Here is a 16,998-nt window from a genome sequence, read left to right as displayed (position 1 = left end):
AGTAACGGAGTGAGGCGATTTAATTAGCGAAGGAGTAGGCAAGAAAATGAGAAGAAGAAGAAGAAGGAGAAGTAAAATGAGAGAGTGAAAGAAGAGAGGGGGAGGGAATTGAGGGGGAGGATTATCGTCCGGTTCAACATCTGTCTTTCGCGATGTCTCGCGATTCTCTTTCTTTCTTTCTCACTCTCTCTCTCTCTCTCTCTCTCTTTCTCATATATTTGATATATATATATAGGTACATATAGGTATATCGAAGTGCAGATGTGTTTCCGTAGAGACCGAGGGCTTAAGGAGGTAGGTCCGTAGGGCGAAAACGAGGATGTTAGTGGAGAAGGGAGGGGAAAAGAGGGAGGGGGTTAGTGTGCATATAACATAATGTGAAATAGCGGAAGCAAGGCGGATGGCAGGAAGTCGGAGAGACTGGCGCGTGCGCAACCCCCCATGAAAATATAGAAGACGCGGGGGTATTTTAGAAGTGTATTGTCGGCTCGGGTTACTATAGTCCGAAGAGAGGGTAAGGGAGGGGGAAAAAAAAGAGAGGAAAACATATATATCCTCGAACGGTTGTCAACCTTTCGCCTTTTCCTTCGGTTTTCGTGCAATCGTGACACGAAATTCCCTCACCCGAGGCAACCACAAAGAAAGGGAGAAGAGAGTAAAAGAGGGTGAGAGAAGGAAAGAGCGAGAGAGAGAGAGATGGACGATGACAAAAATATCTCTCACAAAGCATCTCTCTCTTTTTTTTCGATATACTATATATTATTATTACTTTTTCTATCCTTTCTTCTGTTTCACTTTTAACGAATGCTTTTCCGAGTATTATTTCGTGATTTTTCTTTCGGTACATTCGACGTTCGATATTTAATCGAACACCGAAACCGTGTTCGTACTCTTCTCTTAAATTCTTCAAATCATTTCTCGGAACGGAATTGATTTGTTTGTTTTTTCTTTTTCTTTTTGATTATTTAAATACATTTGAAGGGTTATTAATACACGAGTAAGATAAAAGAAAAAGTATTTTGCAGGAGTTTGCAAATGCGTATCCTTCGACGAGTTTCGAACCTCGAGAGTCTCCGACTACTTACTTCCTTCTTCTTTCCTTCCTTCCTTTCTTCCTTCCTTTCTTTCTTTCTTACTTCCTCCCTCCAATTGAAAGAGGTAGTCGCGAAGAATGAGAACCTTCGAGAAGCCGGAGGGCACCCCTTGCAATCCATTTCGAGTCCACCGCCCCCTTCTTGTTCTTCTTCTTCTTCTTCTTCTTCTTCTTCTGCTTCTGCTTCTACTTCTTCGGCCCAGGGAAACCAGCACACATCTGACTGAGGCATTGACCGAAAATACAATCTTTTACTTCGGTTTTTATTTCGAAAAGACAGACGGCCGGCCAGACGACCGGTCGAGTGTTCTCCTTGTTGTTTTTTTTTCTTTTCTTTCTTTTTTTTTAATACCCTCCAGTTTTATTTAATTCTCTCTTCTAATTGTAAATTGTCATTGACAGTGAAAGATGTACAAACGAACGTTTTGTCGATTAAAAATATTAAAAAATCGTATCGTATCATATCGATATGATTATTTTATTTTGAATAAAATAATATGAACTTTGTTATTTGATGATTGTAACACGGTATAACCAACCGAAATCTTAAGCTTCCGGCCACCGTATTGGTGAGCACAAAAAGATAACGGAACGAATAAGGCTTCTCATACGTAGTACACGTTTTGTTGGGTTCGTCCGAGGAAGCGGAGATACGCTCGGCAATCACACGTCGGAATTCATTCTGACAATCCTTAGGCCACTGTCTAACGTGAAAAATTCAATGTTAAGAAAAATAAATGAAATGTATTTCGAAAATTGATCGATCAAAACTTACCTGAAATTTTTCTTTTTTCTTTTTTTTTTTTCTTCAATAGACAATCATATTTCTCGACGAAATTCTATACTCGTTCAACTGTTTATAATTCTAAACTGATTATTACAAAAATTTATTTAAAAATCATATAATTCGCAAAATCATAATTTCGGTATATTTCGTAATTGGTATCACTAATCATGATAGCGATCTGAATGAAAAAAAATTGCAAATATTTATTTTACGATTTGTCGTATAACAAATATAATTGTAATGCAATATAAATTATAATATATATATATATATTGGATTTAAATTTGTATTCTCACAATTATCATCGACATAATTATTGTTACGAGTTTAGAGTTATGATTTAACGATCAATTTTTATCAGACGAATCAAGAGACGGTTTCGAGCGACAACAAAAGCTTTGAACGTCGTTCTCACCATCGCAAGGACTAAAAAGGTTTCTGTACGAAGGAAACATAAAGTATCTCCTTAAGAGACTCATACGTGACTAGTATGGTTACATAGGAGGTTGAAGACTTGAGCAAACGGCAAAGAGAAGATAGGAGCCTACAGATAAATCTGACCCCATTGTACCGACAATCATTTCATTATCATTCAATTCGCCGAGTACAAGTGCGCGCGCACTCGCACACCCACTTGCAAGGAATGATACGCGCTTATTACGGACGAACCAATGAAAGAAGTACCAACGTGATGATGAAGAAGAAGAAGTAGAAGCAAAATAAATTATACATATACACATATATAGGAACTATATATAGAAGTCCCATAGCGATTTAAAGTGGTCATCGAGTATACTGTTCCTTTCAAAAATCAATTTCTAAAGTATCACGATAAAACGTCATTAACGCACAAACACTGTCTATGTATAATAATCAACCCTCCTGTAACGCGATCAATGTGTATCACGTTAAATAAAAAAATCGTGTTGTAATATTAGTACTACATTATATGTGCCCATAAATATAAAAGTGGTCTAAGTCAAAATTTAAAACAAAAATGAGTATATTAGTTATTCCACACCACATTATTTTAAACTAAATTAATTCAATGTAATGTTCACGATATTGTCAAAAATGAACCGTTAGATAGTGTTTGTTATTTCAATATTATATAGAATTCATTTAATATTCAAATGTAATCCTTTAAATGTCTCGAAACAAGAAATATATAACTTAGACCACTTTCATAATTATGGGCACATATAAGGATTAATGTGTACGAGAGTGAGTTGAAAAGTTTTGGCCCTCGACGAGATAATACCTTCTTATTTTTTTTTTTAAATAAAATTGAATCTTGCTGAAAATCCCATATTGGATCATATAATACTGAACAAATTAAAACTGATTGATAAAAATATAACTTCATGATTAATTTTATATTAAAATGATTTTTTTTTTTTATATTATAAAAAAAAATCATAAAACAAATGATTTTCAATTACTTTCACTTTAATCTACTACCGCGCAATTGTGCGCACATACCAACATAAGGATATTTTTATTTACCTATTTCCCTCGTGTTTTTTGAATTGAATTTAAATCAACCGAAACGAATGCGGTATCATTTGTGCATTTAATCGATTTTAATAACATAGCGAAACGAACAGGATAATCTTAGAATATTATCATCGGAAATCCTGCGTGTGCGCGTGCGCGTGTGTGTGTCCCCTCCTCCTATTCTTTTTTCTTTTTTTTCATCTTGTTTTATTTTTTGATAAGAAAAATGAAAACGAAATTTTAATAAAATCTCGTATAAAAATAGCTCGTAGATTTTTTTAAAAGACGACAGGGAAGAACATCTGCCAAGCTATTAACCGCAACGTCTACCCATTTTCTTCGCCACGGATGGAACCGAAAAGCACTAGCAACATTCCCTTCTCAAAAGGCTTACATAAACGTCCTTAAGTTAGAGGATTTGAAAAAATTTATGTACCGGGACCTTTTGCGCGTCCTTTTGATAAAGGACGAATGAAAAAGGGTGGTCCTGGTATTTTTTCGCAACGTCGTTGTCGATGGTTAATCTTTCAAATTGATGTAAATTCATGGACGATAGGTGATTCTAGGTAACACGAACGTGTGATGTTAAAACGAACGCAGAAGAACGAAGAAATGGAACGTCAGCAATGAGATGAATTTTTGTTAGTGAGATACATATATACATATATACACAAACAAAACGTAGGATAAAATGCTCAAACGAAGGCTAAGAGTTGAATATGAGATATATATATATCTATATATTCTATAATCTTATTCTAGCATTATTTTAAAGACTATTTTAAAGCAATGGCAGGTGCATACGGGTGCGTTATTTTTCGTGTGTACGGATATGATGATGCTATACGATGATCTTCTCAGCTGTCAAGTGATCATTCGAAGATGACACGTTACGTTCTTATTCTTCTTTTTTTTTTTTTTTTTTGACAATACGATGGAACACCTGTCTTTATCTCTCTCTCTTTCTCTTTGTTCTTCTCTTATGATTGCTTTTAGTTATTTTTTCGATATTCTTATTATCCTGAAAATAATCCATAAGATGCGGGTTATCAACGTGTGTTCAAACTCGAAAAATCCTATTGGATATGGTCAAAGTTGAAAAATCTAAAAGATCTTCGACGTAACGTTGAAGAACAGTTATTAATGATATTATGCTGATGGAAGAAAGAGAGAGAGAAATATGCGTGATAGAAATGAAATATGGAAAATAATCAATTGATTCATATCTATAGTGAGTTTTCCTTAAAATTGTACATCGTTTCGCTTACTAAAAATTTTATTTCAATACTATTGGCATAGTGTGTTGTTTAGAACGAAGAAAATGTAGAAATAAATATATTAATATACCCTAATTACATATTTAATGAATTTAATTTGAAATCTTTCTATGTAACAAATGAATTAAATTATCTGATTTTTTTCTAATCTAATAATTGGCCGTCCTATATTTTTACTGTTATTTAAATGTTTTGTAAAATATTAAAATTAATATATCGATTAAATTAAGAATGACGCAAAGTAGATTTGTTTAAAAAATGACAATGAAAATATATATTTGGAATTCAAAGACATCATTAGCCAGAAATATGAAAAAATACATCTATTTTAGTTTAAATAAGCAAAAATATTTGTAGAGTAAATTAGTGTTCGATGATTTCTTAAATGATTGTTAATTAATCGTAAAAAATATATATTTTAATTTAAAAACACGGAGTATATGTTTAACGTACCTTCCTCTTCGAAATCCATCGTTAGACTGGCACGTTGTCCTCTATGAAAGTTCTTTTATTGATTTTTGCTCATATGACTTTTCGAAGGTTGTATACATACGTATAACGAAAATAATATTCGAAATAAAGTCATAGAAACAACATTCAATAAAAGAACTTTCATAGAGGACAACGTGCCAGTCTAACGATCGATTTCCAAGAGTACGGTACGTAGCATTTGTATTACATGCTTTTAAACTAAAATACACATTTTTTTAATTAATTAACAAATTTTTAAGGTATATCTAATACTTCAATGTGCTTTATTAATATACATATATATATAGGATTATTTAATCCAACATACATTTCTTTTGTAATGTTTCTACACAGTGATTAATTCGAGTTGAACATTTTGGTCTAATAAAATATCAAAAGAAAATTGTTTAATATTTCAAATATATCAATAGAGAGACATATGTCATTTTTAAACAAATCTACTTTATATTATTCTCTTCCTTTAACGAATATCACACAAACTAATTCTGATACTTAAAATAATTGATACATTTAAACGAACTGATTCTATATAAAATATTATCGTTACCTTTGCCCAAAAAGTTCTACTAAAAAAAAAAAAAAAAGAAAACTTTTAAAAATAAAATCTCCGTACTAAAATACTTAAAGTACTCGTTGTTGATCTGTAAGATTGGAAACGTTTCATAAAAGGCGTCGATGTAAACGAAGTTAAGGGAGATTTTATCATCTGCTTGCTGCGACGAGGGGGTGGGGTGGGATGAAGGTAGGGTGAGGGGGGAACGAGGAGGAGGGATACACAATGAACGGCTAATAAGCTTTTTGGTAGTAGCGACAAAGGCGACCATTATCTCATTACATAGATAGACCGCTTATCGGCGTCCTCGCACGCAGTATACAGGGTGTTTCAAAAGAAGTCAAACGACGATGAAAAAAAAAAAAAAAAAAAAAAAACCGAAAATGTTTTCTACATTTTGATAAAACAAGGAGGATCCCTGCTCGAATTAATTTTTTATCTCGAAGAAAGAAATAATTTAAAAAGGAAAAAAGGTGACGATAATGATTACGACAACGACGACGACGACGACGATGATTAAAGTAAATTGATACCCAAGTTAAGAATAATCCAAAGTGAAAGTATCCGAGTAAAGACTATTTATGGTGCGATTCGACGATGCAGTTTCTTCGCGCAAACTAACACAACGGAAGAGAGAATGTTTGCACGAGAGCGACATCGTTTGTATGTAATTTTGCTCGCGTGCCACGTAACAGATATGCGAGTAAGTGGCATGTGGTTTTGCGGTTAAGACGGATCAGGTGCATGCATGTGCATGCATGCATGCATGCGGTCTGAACCCGTTAGCTATTACAAAAATTTACTTCTTAATATATTTTACGCAAAAATTATAAAAAAAAAAAAAAAAACACAAATCAAACTCGATGTGGAACAATTTCGGTAAGGTTCGAGATCGATTTTAAAACAAACAAAAATAGATACGTATTTAAAAGACATAAAGGTAAGAAATATAAAATCAAACAAATATTACGAACGAATCTTCCGTTATATGTTTAAACGAATTTTCTCTTAAAGTTTGTACACTGTAAGTTAAGCAACTCTCTGTTAAAGGTTTTTTTTACTATTTTTCTACAACTTAGGTCCTCTGTTAGTGATTTCTGGTTGTGAGTGTAAGTCAGTTCTGAATCTGTTCTGTGTTCAAAAATTCAAGTTCTGTTTGGGAATATTAAAGGATCTGCCCAAATCGCTGTCAAAGTCTATTATCAGTCTGAAGACTTGAGTTAACTGTAAGGTATTAAAACCAATTCTGTAACTCGACTAATTTCTGTATCAGTTAGACTCGTGCGTATTTGGGTTCCAGTAGCGACAATTTCTCCTCCGTTCAGCTACTTTGACAATTCGTTAATTTAATAATCTCTGTATTTGACCAGCGTTCTGAAAAGTAATTATCTGTAATTCTTCGACTGTTTGTAACTGAAGCGTGTTCAAATGATTATGAATAAATCCGTAGGTCAAAATTTATGTTCAGGAAGACTTGCAGCACGTATCGAAGCTCCCTCAACCCCGTCAAATCTTTGCAATAAGATTGACCAAAACTGAGGTCAAATTATAATTCTAGTCGAGTAAAGAGGGCGGGATTATCAAGATTTTTCTACTTACATCTCCCTGACCGACAGTGGAACGTAACAATATATATATATATATTTTTTTTTGTTCTTATTATTATTATTTTTTAAAACAACGCCTAGCAACTTAGTAAACGTAGCGAGTAATTAAAAGGCTCTCTCAGAAAATGTATTCTGCTCCCTACGGAAGACAGATGTTTGATCCTCCGAAGATAAACTCGGAAGACTATGGATGCCATCCTGAAAAAAATGCTCTTATGGCGGACAGGTGCATGTAAAAAAATCTTCAGAACCTAGCGAGTAGGTCTTTTGTACGAGAGGATGTACCTTTAATACGATTACTTTATATACGTACACAAGTATGGTCGATCAAGAGAAAGCTTTAAGATAAATATGTATAACTTTTTCTTTTGTATTAAATAAAAAAAAAAAAGATATGAACTTCGTCGTCATTTTATATCTTTTTTTTTTCTTTTTCATTCCTCACCATTTTAACATGACATTCCGTCTACTTTTTTCTTCTTATATCTGTCCGATTTGTCGACTAAACGTGCCTTTTAAATCCGAAGTTGTAAACACACATCGAAAAGTGATACCCCACTTGCTCGTTTCTTCGTTCATTGTACTATCCAACAAAAGGAAAAAATTCTTATAAATGTCCTTCGATCTCCTGTGATACTTCAAACGTAATAATAGCATCTTAAATCCTATCGAATAGAATCGGTTTGGACCATTTCGAGTATTGCAGGACGTCTTAAGAAAGATGATGCCCAGGTATCTAAGCGAGAAGGAAAGGAAAAAGGGGAAAAGAAATTCTTCTATTTACCAACGATTGATCGAACAGAATAATAAATCAATCGATTCATACTTGTATATCGAAACGAAAGGAACGACAAATAATTTCTTGTAAATTCATTATTTCTCGTTTCTTTGTTATTGTATATTGTATATTGCGAATAATATATTAATCAAATTTTATAATTGGTTTTAGTTTCATCAAAATCATTCCGAAAAATTATTTAAATATCCTATTAATCCTTGTATTACACACACTTCGACGCGCGACACGTGTCGTTTCGTTTCAAAATGAAACGCACAACTGATGTGAGTTTCTGACCTGTTTACCAGTTTAAATCCTTAAGCAGGTAGAGAAAACGAAAAAAGGTATCGATATAATCGGACGATTTCTTCGAGCAAGCCAGCTGAGCTATTTAACCTGTTAATTGTGTTTGATGAGTATACTTCGTCACGATGATATGGCAATTAATTGAATTATGACGAATATTATATACGTTATCAGAAGAAAGAAATTATTTTCTATGATAGAAAGGTGCCATACCTGTGTGTATGCGTGCCTAACACGACTGTATTTTTCTTCCTGTTTGTCTAGGATAGGAGTGTTTTTAAATAGAAGTTAGATTCTTGAACGATTATATAAGACCTTGAGAAGAATTTAGAGTAGTTTGGAAAGGGTTAGAGATAAGGGACACTTATCTGGAATTAAACACTGAACCCCTACCATATGCGATCAAATGATAGAATTACAGGTGTCATGTAATTCGTAAAAAAATGCTACAAAAACGTATAAAATGTATATTATTAATTTTTAAATAAAAGAAAATATATTATTATGTATATACTATACCATTGAATAAAATCTCATTCTATATGAAGATATATGATTTGTTTTTTTTTTTAAAGATATATGATTGTTTTTTTTTTAAGCGGTCATTTGACCGCTCACGGTAGGAACAGGTATATATAAAATATCAGTAGATTTAATGTTAATTCCAGCTGTTAATAAATGTGCATAAAAATTTTTCCAGAAGAAATTTTCTCTTTTGTTCATAACTTATAACTGTATATATATATATATAAGAGTGCTTATTATATTAAATTACATTATTATAAGAAATAATCATAATTTAATTCAATTTGATATTAGCTGCATATACTCCATGTTATGAACAATATATTCGTCACAGTTAATTATTTTAAATAACAGAAGATATTTTGAATAATATTTTAAAAAAGTAAATAAAATCTGTGTTAAAATGATTAAAGTCAAAAAAAGATTCGAATGAATTATTTGAATGAAAGAAAAATAATTATAATGGAATTGATAGGTCACATCATTTTGAATATACATATATATCCTTGGATGCATTTAAAAGATGCACACATTTATTTTCCATTCGTTTCACACGAAGTTACAACAAAACAATTTCTTAAATAACATCGCCGTTTGAATAATATAATAATATATAAAATTAATATGAACGAATAATATTTATATAATATTTAAAAAATAATATATATAAATAAAAAAGAAATAAAAAGTAAATAAAATCTGTGTTAAAATGATTAAAGTCAAAAAAAGATTCGAATGAATTATTTGAATGAAAGAAAAATAATTATAATGGAGTTGATAGGTCACATCATTTTGAATATACATATATACATATATCCTTGGATGCATTTAAAAGATGCACACATTTATTTTCCATTCGTTTCACACGAAGTTACAACAAAACAATTTCTTAAATAACATCGCCATTTGAATAATATAATATAATATAATATAATATATAAAATTAATATGAACGAATAATATAATATATAATATTTAAAAAATAATATATATAAATAAAAAAGAAATAAAAAGTAAATAAAATCTGTGTTAAAATGATTAAAGTCAAAAGAAGATTCGAATGAATTATTTGAATGAAAGAAAAATAATTATAATGGAGTTGATAGGTCACATCATTTTGAATATACATATATACATATATCCTTGGATGCATTTAAAAGATGCACACACCTATTTTCCATCCGTTTCACACGGAGAAACTTTCTTGCCGCTGTTAAACCGACCTACCGACCAGGGCGGCTCGACAAAGGTGAGTCGAAAAAGATGCGTGGCAGGTGCGTACGCGTGCCAGTCGACCAATGGGATAACTCGGTTTGGACGATCGACGGGGGGAACACGCTCTTTGTACCGTCTTACGTTTTGCCATGAAAGAAAAGAGAAAGAGAAAGAAAGAGAGAGAGAGAGAAAGAATGAACGAGGAAGGCAAGGAAAGAAAGAGAAATAAATAAAGAAAGAAAAAGAAAGAGAGAGAGAGAGAGAGAGATCGAAAAACACACGATGCACCTTGCATCCTCGGGTCTCGATCTCATTGACAGAATTCCTATGGTAAACTCCATGGTCCTCTTCTTCTCATACCCGTTAGTTGTCGTCCTTTCAAAGAAAACGCCTGTATTAATACGATAATAATCGAACGAGTCTGCAACGGCCTCGATAATTTACTGCTTCTTCCGTGGAATAATTTAAAATGAAAACTTGCAAACGGAGACACATTTCTCTGTTTCTTTCTTTTTTTCTTCTTTCTTCTTTCTTTTTTCTTCTTTCTTTTTTCGATGTCATTCAAGACAAGGAAAGAAAAAGGAGATGTAAGATATATATATATATAAGATGCACCTTGCACCGATGCCGACAAACTGTTCTTCTCTACTTTTATATTCGGAAATGATGAAATTCTTTTAATTACGCGAAATCGATTACACGATTATAATATAACCAATGACCCCGATAAATTTATTCGAAAATTCATTATGAAATTTTATAAATACGGTAAGAGTTGATTTATATAGAAAAGTATTATACGATATTCGTATATTTGTCGATATATTATCTTAATGGGTTGACCTACTTTTCGTTTTTTTTTATATTATATCTTCCAATTTATTCGATTCAATTTTTCTTTATGATTTACTAATAGAGTTTGACAAGGAGGAAGGGAGGGAGGGGAGGGGAGGAAAACGTTTACGAAGATGGTTTATTCGATGATTTCTATTTTTTTGTTGTTGAAAATAAGATAATATTATATATCTGGCGATCGATTTGCGCGTGCTATATTTTTAAATAATGATTGCCAATCGAACATTACTCGACAGGTGAACGGGAAACGATTAATCATTATCGTCGATGCCCTTGGTTGAAATACTAAAAGGAGAAATATTTAAGAAAAAGGTGAAAAAATATTTTTTTTTTCCTTATTTTCGTTCTTACGGAAATAAATAAATTGAACGATTAACACTTAATAACGCGTAATTAAAAAATAAAAGGAAAAAGATAATTGTCAATTAATCTCGTTAAAATAATTCCATAAAATCATTTATTAAACGATATAATTATAACTTTTATGCGTCAATAGTGACAACTTTACTTACATTGTATCAAAAACGCATAATTACACGGTCCGTGTTTTTTTCTTTTTTTTTTTTTTTTGATATTTCACAATTTCCTTTCTTTTCTTTTTTTTTTCTTTTCCTTACTTTATCGCTTTACGAAAAAGAATTTTCTTTTCCATCTCACGTTGTTTACCTTTTTACTATGGATCGGACAGGAGTATCAATATCTCAAATACACGTAAAAGGGAAGCCGTGTTGTAACGCGACGTAGTCGTCGTCCATTGGCACGTGCCAAACCACGACCCGTGTTAAGTTTACCAAGTAATCGTTTAATAAAAGTTCATTACCTTACGAAGCGTCTTTAAAAAAGTAACACACAATGGATTCTGCAGTGTCGAGTTAAGACCACCACCATCACCACCACTCGTTCACTATTAGACGTTTTCACTTTGATATTCCATGCGCGAGAAGCACCGGAGAGTCTAACGCGTGAACAAAAGTCATTGTAAGCACGTAAATTGCTTTACTGTTGGGGCTTTTTTCTTTCTTTTTTTTTCATTTTCTTTTTATCCTTTTACGCATGATTCAAATAATTGACAAAGGATTATTTTCTATTTATTTTTTCTTCTTTTCTTTTTTTTCTTGTTTTTAACAAACTTTTTAAAAGAAATTAGATGAATAATAATCTTAGCTTAAAACCGAGATTTTTTTTTTATAACATAATTATTTATATGAATAAAAAGAGAGGTAGAAAAAAAAACAACGAGTAGACAAATGGGTCAATAATAATAACTATTATTATTATTATTATTATTATTATAACATAAAAAACTTAGAAATTGCATAGTTTCGCATCATCTTCCAAAATAAATTCCATAGATCTTGGGAATTTAATTCGAAATAAAAATCTTAGAACGCGTAGCGTTAAGTAAATAAACTTAGTATCATGTCTTCCAACGTTAATAATAATAATAATAATAAAATTTAAAAAAATTGCATATCTTTACGCATCATTTAGAAAAATAAATTGCTTAGATCTTGGAAATGAAGTTCTAAATGAAAACTCGATAATGAAAATCCTAGAATGTGTAGAATTAAGTCAATTAACTTTGGCATCGTGTCTTCTAGCGTGAATCATTGCGTGCATATACGGGGCTGGAAGCTCTTCAAACTTAAAACCGCTATAACCCTGGCGTTCATACGCGTATGTACGTGTATATAGGTACGCATGTCAAATAATCCAGTAGGTTATATACGTGGAAATGCAATTTCCACGCGCCGTAGATCAAAGTGAAATGGACGGCTTCAATCCATGTTCGTGACAGGCTGTGCCGAGGAAGCGTTGAGTGGATCGAAGGGAGAAACAAAGTTCCAAGTTGAATGGTATGACATATATGAAAAGAAAGAAAGAAAAAAAAAAAAATCAGAGAAACAAAAGAGAAAGAAAAATTCGACGTCAAATTGAATTTGATGTTTTTTTTCTTTTTTGGTCGAAGTTAAATGAAAATCTTTCGATCGAGATCATTTCACGAAAAACAAAAAAAGAAAATAGAAACAAACATTCAAAATAAACTTTTTCCTTTTTTGATTCGTCCTTTTAGATCTTCGCACTCTCCCAACGTGAATTAAATAGAATGAAAAATTCAACGTGCAACAGGCAAAACGGGACATCGAACCCGTAGGGTCTCTTTGAAAACATCTGGCGCCAACGAGGATGACCCTCATTTTCGTGCACAGTATAGGAATGCCAAGGGGCCTTCGAATATATTTGAATAAAACCAAAGATGTATACGGGGGGTACGACGATCCCTTTCCCCATTAAATTCACTATACCTTTTAGGGGTAACACACCCTAAATCCAGGTGAGACCGTCACGGAATAAACGAGACTAAACAGATTTATCGAGAGAGAAATAGGGGTGTGCTAGGTAGATAAAACAACTTTGTTAGTTGCGTAACGGGACGATACTTTTTGAAAATTCTTAAGAAATTTCGTGGGATAATTAGAAATAATACGATATATATTGTTTGTTAAAGAAAATTAAGTAAATCTGTTTTTTTCTTTTCTTTTTTCTAGATGATAAAAAAAGAAAAAGGAAAGATCAATAATCACAAGTAAAGATACAAGGTATCAAAGAAAGAATGGGAGAAAATTGTGGTAACCGCGACCTCGGCATGTGTTATCCAGGTGTCACAAATTCGTGTTGGGAGTCTCCGAGTAAAGACCCAGGTGCTTGTACGAGCAAACCGACTCCTAATGTTCTGGCTTCAATAGGTTCCGTATTGAAACCATTGATTTCTGTACGTACTGATCATCCAGAAACTGCACAGCTGCATCATATTCCCAAACATGAAAAATGCGATGAGAATGTTGCTAAAAATGTAATCAAATGGAATAGATGAATTTTTCTTACTTATTGTTTAAACTAGGTCAATCAAATTATATTCGATTAGTTAATTTAATGACGAATTATGATAACAAATATTATTGTTTTAATCGATTATTATCAAAGTTCTATAATATCAGCACGAAAAAATATCTACAGCTGCTTTTTTCCTTATTGATACAAAACGTTGATCGAAACTTTCGAAAAAGAGTTTGCGTGGTAACAGAGGAACGGGGAAGACACGTGCCTGAGAAACAGGAAATAGATGCTTTTCTTTCGTCATCTCGTATATAAACATTAAGAGAATTCGATACGTTTAACGGTCGTTATTCGGATTATACATTATACGATAAGCGATCTACCCCTTTTTTTTTGTTGATGTTTTTTTTCTATCACGTCCTACTTTGATCGAGATATCGAGAAAAAAAAACCAGTTTGAACTGCTCACAATTATACTTTATAATTTAGTTTCGTTAAAAAATAAATATGATAATTGCGTCCCCCATCGATTCTTCCTTCTCGATAGTTACGTACAAAAATATCGTCACCTAAAGTTTTTTCTAGCTTTATTTGAAGTAAATTTTACGCGCGTGGTGTATACCATTATATTTGTTATTTTATTAAATAATACAAGATCAATATATTTTTCTATACTGTATATTATTTATAACGATATTAATGTAAAATAATTTGATAAAATAACTTGTAATAAAAGTTTTAACGCTAAACCTATCGATACTTTATGTATAATCTATTTCTACCGTAAATGGTCGAAAGACCGCTTTAAAAAATAAAAAAACATATATCTTTATACAAAATGAGATTTTAGTCCAATTGGATAGCGAAGAAGATATTTTCTTTTATTTAACACTAAACGTACCACGACCGGTCAAATGTTCGCGTCCTGTAATTAGTAAAGATGTGATAATTTGTAAAAAATTCGATGAAAACGCATAAAATGTACGTTATTTATTTCTAAATAAAAAAAAAGAAGAGGTATATTGTTCACTATCGAATTGTTACTAAAATCTCATTCTATATAAAAATATATGCTTTTTTTTAAAACGACCATTTGACCCCGCTTACGTTAGGAATAAGGAATATACCAAACGTCGGTAAGTCAAGTATTAAAAACGAATAATGTATATTTAATGCATCATTATCGCATTAATTTACAAATTAAACAGGACGCCGGTGATGATTTGACCACCCGTGGCAGGGATTTTAACGTTAAAACGATATATATTAGGGTGAACCAAAAGTTCGTGCGTTTTTAAATGAACATTAACAAAATAAATTCTACAAAAAACAATCAAATTTAAGCAGTTATAAAGTAAAGTATCTCAACACAACGAACGAACGAACGAACGTACGAACAAACGAACTTTCGATTCACCCTAACAATTTGGTAACGTTAAAAGATAAATGAAAATTGCGTTATTACGAATGAAGAATCTAAACAACGTTGAACTAACTAGTTCCCTTAAAGCCCTTTTTTTTTTTTTTCATCTTGATATCCTTTCAACATAATTTTATTACGCGTTTGTTACCAGGCGGAGGTGCTCCTCGCAGTCAGACCATGTCAGCTGCCTCCTGGTGCTCCCCCCCAGCGTGCACAAGCCAGACGCCATTGTTCGATCGACAATGCTCAACCGAACAGCTCACAACATATTCCATTCATCTCATCCACCCACTTTATATTACCCCCTTGTACCCACCCTCGTAATAGTACGAGTGAACGAAAGAGAGAGAGAGAGAGAGAGAGAGAGAGAGAGGTCGGACACCGAACGAGCACACGAAGACAACGCCGCTCGGTCCATTCGAGCTACGGAAGAAGCCGTCACCCTTCTTTCGTGAAACCCCTTTCCGTTTTTTAGGTCGAAGGGCACTTCTTCAAACTTTTCATCGGTTTACAAAACCCACGTACAACGTATACGTTGTTCTCTCCTTCGGAATATTCGCAAACGCTTTCTCTTATACATCCTCTGCTTAAATTCTTTTCCTTCTTTTTCTTTTTTTTTTCTTGGCGTCGTGACGAAAAAAATTTCTCTCTCTCTCTCTCTTGTTTTTTTTTTTTTAATATTGATAATATTTTAAACACTAAACCTAACGACACTTCCGTGCATACCTATTCCTATCGTAAGAAAAAAACCATATATGTAGCAATAATTACAGAAGTTGTCTAACATAAGTCATATATCTCTTGTTTCAAGATATTTAAAGGATTACATTTGTACGCTAAATGAATTCTATATAATATTGAAATAACAAACACTATCTTACGGTTCATTTTTGACAATATCGTGAAAATTACATTGAATTATTTTCATTTAAAATAATGTGGTATGAAATAACTGATAAACTCATTTGAATTTTGACTTAAACCACTTTTATTATTATGGGCACTTTATTTTAGTGAACAATTGGATAGCGAATATTATATTTTCTTTTATTTAGAAATAAATAATATATATTTTATGTATTTGTACCGTATTTTTTACAAATTATACAACCTCATCTGGTAAAATTAATGTGAAACAAATAATATTAAAGATTAGACAAAATATTATTCGAATTATTTGTAAAACTGATTAATAAATATTGACAAACTAAAAGGAAATATAATATGCGAGTGTGAGAGAAATGGAGAAAAAGAATTTCTCGTAAAGTTTACTTAACTGTAACATCAAAGAACTACCTGATTTCTATCCACGCACCAGTTCTTTTTCTTTCTTTCCTTCTTTCTCTTTTAAGAAGTCGTTTCTAGTTTGTAAAGGAAAACTCTGTGTGGATGTTTGTTGGGGGGGAAAAAAAAAAGAAAAAAAAAGAAAGGAACCAAAGGTTTAAGTGAGTACCACGTGGCACAAAAATCTTCAAGGAGGCATAAAGCGAAAATAACGAAGGCACGATCTCCGGATTTTTCAGGTGGTGAAATAAAAAGAAGAAAAAGTAGAAGAGGTAAATGGTGGTGGTGGTGGAAGTAGAGAAAAGGGAGAGGATCTCTACTTAGTCGTCTGTTTTTCTTTCCACGTTGACTCGTTCACGCGAAACGAGGTTTTCGACCCTTTTTCCTTACACCACTACGAGAATTCATCTCTCGTCCTAGACTTAGATTTTTATACCATTATACCTGACTTACGGTACTGCGATATCA

The 16,998-nt window shown here is 32.4% G+C and overlaps 1 protein-coding gene and 1 long non-coding RNA gene across 2 annotated transcripts in view; both read right to left on the bottom strand.

Annotated features, from left to right (window-relative positions):
* LOC122517119 (protein neuralized) overlaps positions 1–16,998 on the bottom strand; it is a 76,933-nt gene that overhangs the window by 42,543 nt on the left and 17,392 nt on the right. The gene's annotated exons all lie outside the window — the stretch shown is intronic.
* Positions 1,266–2,481, bottom strand: LOC122517124. The gene is made up of 2 exons (XR_006303737.1): positions 1,869–2,481; positions 1,266–1,797 (listed from the first exon to the last, which is right to left on the bottom strand). It is a non-coding gene; the product is annotated as an uncharacterized LOC122517124 (long non-coding RNA).

Source organism: Polistes fuscatus, unplaced genomic scaffold (genome assembly GCF_010416935.1).
Source record: "Polistes fuscatus isolate 324 unplaced genomic scaffold, CU_Pfus_HIC Scaffold2, whole genome shotgun sequence".
Taxonomy (NCBI): domain Eukaryota; kingdom Metazoa; phylum Arthropoda; class Insecta; order Hymenoptera; family Vespidae; genus Polistes; species Polistes fuscatus.
The sequence above is the reverse complement of the archived record's forward strand: the minus strand, read 5'-3'. Positions and strand labels throughout refer to the sequence as shown.